This window comes from Chrysochloris asiatica, unplaced genomic scaffold (genome assembly GCF_000296735.1).
Source record: "Chrysochloris asiatica unplaced genomic scaffold, ChrAsi1.0 scaffold00068, whole genome shotgun sequence".
NCBI lineage: Eukaryota > Metazoa > Chordata > Mammalia > Afrosoricida > Chrysochloridae > Chrysochloris > Chrysochloris asiatica.
The window spans coordinates 11,157,885-11,163,795 of NW_006408586.1; positions in this window are offsets into that span (position 1 = coordinate 11,157,885).

Below are 5,911 nucleotides of genomic sequence, written 5' to 3' on the forward strand. Positions count from 1 at the left end.
ATTCTTATTAAGGGAGAAAAGATTGAAGTTGTCTAGGACTTCATTCTTCTTGGATCAACTATCAACACTCACAGAAGCAGCAGTCAAGAAATCAAATGGCATATTGCATTAGACAAATCTGCTGCAGAAGACCTTTGTAAAGTGTCGAAGAGCAAAGATGTCAGCTTGAAGACTAAGGTGTGCCTTACCCAAGTCATGCTATTTTCAATAACCTCATATGCATATGAAAGCTGGAGTATAAATAAGGAAGACCATAGAACTGATGCTTTTGAGTTATGGTGTTGTAGGAGAATATTGAAAGTGCCATGGGCTGCCAAAAGAACCAACAGATCCATTTTAGAAGAAGAGCAGCCAGGGTGCTCCTTGAAGGCCAGGATGGCCAAACTTCGTCTCTCATACTTCGGGCATATTGTCAGGAGGTACCGATCTCTGGAGAAGGATATCATGTTTGGCAAGTTGGAAGGTCAGAGAAAAAGAGGAAGACCCCCAGTGACATGGATTGTCCAAGCACCAGCATCAATGGACTCAAGCATGACAACAATAGTTTTGTTGGCCCAGGGTCAGGCAGTGTTTCGTTCTGCTGTGCATAAGGTCTCTATGAGTCGGTACTGACTCAATGGCATCTAACAGCAACAACAACAATGCTTTCTGGTGCTATATGATTTTATATCACAAAAATTGAAAAAAGTTTGTAATTTGAGAAATAGAGATGAAGGCTAACTACAGGAAAGTATATAAGCTTTAATGCATATTTGAAATGTAGCAACTTGACTAATCAAGGAATTCTTGGGTAGTACAAATAGTTAATTGCTCAGCTACTAATAAAAAAGTTAGCAGATTGCTAAAATTCATAAGTCTTGAGGCTTTTCTTTGATTTTTAAATATAGGACCATAAGAGGCGTTGTGTTATAGCTCTGGAAATATGTCTGTGTTACCAAAAAAAAAAAAAAAAAAAAAACTTACTTTACCCTAACAATAAAAGCCGGCACTGCATCTATAACTAGATTATTTCTCCAATGTGAGAGAACAGTGAAATCTGGCAATCTTTGGACTTTTGTTAAAAGCTACTCATTGCAAACCTTTAAATTCACAGAAGTGCTATAATTGTACACTAATTCTCAAAGAAGCCCTGCTGCTGGTTTCAGTGCAGTTACAGAGACAAAAGTCAGGGATGATGATTTTAAGCATATGCTAGAGCCAGAGTAGTGGGAAAAAGGCAGGGCTCCTGCTGTCCCTGTTGACCCTTCTTAGGTGAAATGAACAAGATTTATTGCCAGTCCCATGGCCTTAAAAACAGACCAGCAACTCCATGTGTTCTTTTCTTATGACTAAAAGCCCTGACACCTATTGTATGTATAGCTTGGCCTAAGCAAAATAACTCAGCTGACCCATGTTTATATTTCACTACTGGTGTCCTAAACACAATCAAGATGGACCCAGTGGCCAACCTTGGCAATCAACATGTTACTGGTGTTTTAATTCCCCTGGTACCCCCAATATTAGTTTCCCTTCTGATTGGCATTAATGTCTGCAGCTGTTCCAGTTTGCCTGTTACTGGCGACTCCCCATCGTGTGCCTTTCGTGATGGCAGTGTTTTATTTCATCTATTCATTCATTGAACAAACATTACTATAAATCTATTATATAATGAGCTTTATATTTTTTAAAAAGCCCATTTCAGCATGATGCCAGTATTTTCATATGGCTAACAGTACATACTGGGTAAAGAAAATTGATGTTCTTTCTATTCTTACATGTTCCATTTTGAAGCAGCAGAGTGTATTGGAGGAATTCTGAAAGAAGACTATGTGATGAGCATCTCTAACAAGCATGCTGGATAGTTTGACCTATGGCCTGTGAATAAACTGTAACCAGTTTTATCTCCCTGTTGTGGTAATCTTCCCTATCACTGGTGAAAACACTGACAGGTCACATGACTTTTGTTTTCACTCATTCCTAGATAACACAACAACATACAGTCACTACAAATCAAAAACAGTCTCATTTCAATATGTACAACATTTGTTCAAAAATTCCATGCTTATACTATTGTGAAATCTTCTCTACTCCAACCCAAACTGGCATCAGGCTATCAGCTGTCCTTATGCTGTCTGTTTTCCCTAGTTGGGTTTTCTTTCACCTACTAACTGCTGAGTTGGGAAATGAAATGATTCTTACTTTGGCTACTATCATCTCAAGTTAATTGTTTACTCTGATCATGAGACACGGTAAAAAACCAGGTCTCTTTCACTCTCATGGTTTCTGAAGAGGTGCCAGTCTAGGTTCCTGTTTCCTGAGAAGCACATAAATATGGGGATTGAATCCTTATGTGATTGTTTTATACTCCATCCTTGGCATGCCACAGTTCACTTTCTTCATTTCTCTCCTGATGACCCTTTGCTCTGTGATGCAGCTCTGTTGTAAAGAACCCCAAATCCCATCTTGACTCTGTGCATGGCCCTACCTGGTACATAAGAAACAGTCAGTCATGTATTCTGTGCTAACTCTATGAGTTCAAGCCAATCCCAATACAGTTCTTTTTTTTCTCTATCACCAGAGCATTGTTGTTGGTGTTGTTATCATCGTTAAATGCTGTCAAGTCAGTTCTGACTCATAATACCCTGTATATGGTTTCCAAGTAGTGGCTGGTGAATTTAAACTGCTGACATTGCATCTCAAAACCATAATTTGGTACAGTGCATTATCTCATAGTGTCACAAAGCATGAATTTGGTGTATTAAGTGTTTAACCCAAATGCACTCTTAAGTCCGATGTCCGATGGATCTTGGCTAAAAGCAGAGAATACCAGAAAGATGTTTATCTGTGCTTTATTGACTATGCAAAGGCCTTTGATTGTGTGGACCAAGACAAGCTATAGAAGAGGAGACAGTGACCCGGTGCTAGAAGTCACAGATCTGCGCATCTGGAAGGAGAGGTGTGACTGATTTTTCACCTTCACTTTTAATTTTTCATGTATCTTTCCTCTTCACTTTGATCGCATCCTCACTGACCAGCCCAGACCCCTTCAGGCAGGCAAGAGCACACCCCCAAAAGGGTCCAGCATTGGACCCACAGTTTTCCAATAACACAGAGAGGAAATCCGTAGGCTGCTTCTTATGATGTCTGACTCTAGAATCCAGTCCCAAAGGTGACCTGAGCAGGACCCTTTATCTCTGCTTGCACAGCAAAGGCCAGTGGATACTATCAATCACAATTTTATTATTGTTTTTGATTTCTCTGTTTTTGATTTCTGTCTCTGCTTTTACATTGTTTCTGTCTTTGGTCCTTTTGGCCTCACTCTTCTCCCAAGGGTTGGAGCTTTCTCCCCATCACTTAACCAAAAAGAGACAGCAACTATGCCCATGTAGCCAAGTTACAAGCATACCCTGTAATACCCCACCATCCAGACAAGAGCCAAAACTAGTTGCTAGGCATTACACATGAAAAGGGAAGCCTATCTCCAGATGATCATATCCACCAGGCGATGCTCATCCAGCTTAATTACAAAGCAACATACATCCACTTAAGCATTAAAAACCCACATAACTGCTGAAAATGTCCAAGAAAACACAATAAAAGATCTCAACACATGCCCCCAAACAGAAAAAAAGTAACTGAGAAAAATTAGCTGGAAGCAGACATAGACTTTCCAGTAAAAGAACAGGCTCTGGATCTGCCTGAGAAGGAATTCAGAAGAATGATATGGAAACAAATTCAAATGCTCTGAAAAAGGATAGAGGAAAATAAGGAGGAAGCCAGGAAATCACTACAGGAACAATCAAACAAGATAGATATGGCATTGGAAACATTCCAAAACCTGTAAAAATAAATCCAGATTATTAATAATAAAATATCAGAAATGGAAAATACACCAAAAGGGCAAAGGAGTAGAATGAGAGAGATGGAAGCCAGAACCAGTGAGCTGGAAGAAAAATCATTCAATCCTGCTAAGATAGAAGAGCAAGCAGAAAAAAGAATTTAAAAATCTGAACAGAGTCTAAGATTCATGCTGGATAACATAAAGAGAAATAACTTAAGAATTGTTGGCATTCCAGAACAGGAAGAATCACACAAGTCCACAGAAGAGATACTTGAAAAGCTTCTGGAATAAAATTTTCCTAACATCTTGAAGGATGAGAAGATAAACATTCAAGAAGCTATAAAAACCCCAGGAAGGATAGACCGCAAAAGAAAATCACCAAGACATATAATCAAGCTCTCCAAAATCAAAGACAACAAGATAATCCTAAAAGCAGCCAAGGAAAAGAGAAGTTTTACCTACAAAGGCAAGCAAATCAGATTAAGCTATGACTTCTCAGCAGAAACCATGCAGGCCAGAAGACAATGCGGACACACATATACCACCCTAAAAGAAAAAAAAAATCTTCCAACCAAGAATCTTCTATCCAACAATACTGTCAATCAACTATGATGATGCAATCAAAACATTCCAGGATAAACAGAAGCTAAAAGATTTTGTCAAAGCCAATACAGCACTTCAAAACATCCTAAAAGGAGTTCTTTGGAATGAAAACCAGCCAGAACAGACAATAACCAGAGATTGACAGTCATGGCAACACCACCTTGAACTCAGTCAACAGATAGCAGAGTTCAGAATGGAACAAAATGAATTCAGAGGACCTGTGAGACCAACCAAAGATCAAAATATTAACAATGTCAAAGAAGGGAAAAATATAGGAACAGAAATCCAGGTGGTGAGGAGGTTGAATACATTGTAGGATACAATAGACTGTCTTAAATGCAGGGGAAACATAATAGATTATAGGGCAACCCCAAAGAAAATTAGTAATTCACAACTTACCATGAAAATGAAGATCCAAGCAGAACAAGGAAACATTAAAACTAAGAAGAAACCGACAAGGAATAGCAGAAAAAAAATATGAATGCAGCACAAGAAGGCACAGAGAACAAAGGAACAAACAGCACCACAAAAAAATTAGCATAATGACAACAGTTAATCCATACCTATAGATAATTACACTGAATGTCAATGGATTAAATGCACCAGTGAAGAGACAGAGAGTGGCTGAATGGATAAGAAAACAAGACCCTTCAATATGCTGCCTGCAAGAGACACACCTTACACACAAAGACAAAAGCAGACTAAAAATTAAAGGATGGAAAAAAATATACCAAACTAACTACAATAAAAAACAAGCAGGAGTGGCAATACTAATCTCTGATAAAATAAACATTAAGGTGAAAGCCAGCATAAGAGATAACGAGTGACACAATCTCATGATTAAAGGGTCAATTGAGCAAGATGACATAACCAAAATTAACAACTATGCTCAAAATTGAAAGAGCACCAAGCTATATAAAGCAAACCCTACTAGAATTAAAGAAAGAAATAGATAAATCTACAATCATAGTGGGAGATTTTAATGTGACAATTTCAAAAAGGGATAGAACCAGAAAGAAACTCAACAAATCTACAGAGGAACTAAACAGCACAATCAACCAACTTGACGTCATAGATGTGTACAGAGTATTCAAAACAACAACAGCACAATACACAGTCTTTTCCACTGCACATGGAATATTCTCCAGAATTGACCATGTGTTATTTCACAAAACAAGCCTCCATAAATTTACAAACATCAAAATACTACAAAGCATCTCTTCAGACCAAAATGCCATGAAATTAGAAATCAACAGGAAGAAGACCAAGGAAATAAAGTTAAATAAATGGAAACTGAATAACACCCTGCTAACGAGAAACTGTGTAACAGAAAAAATTAAACGTGAATTCAGGAATTTTCTAGAAACAAATGAGAATGAAAACACAACATACCAAAATCTCTGGAACACGGCAAAAACAGTGCTGAGAGGAAAATGTATTGAGACACATGTGTACATCCAAAAAGAAGAAAGAATCAAAATTAACACA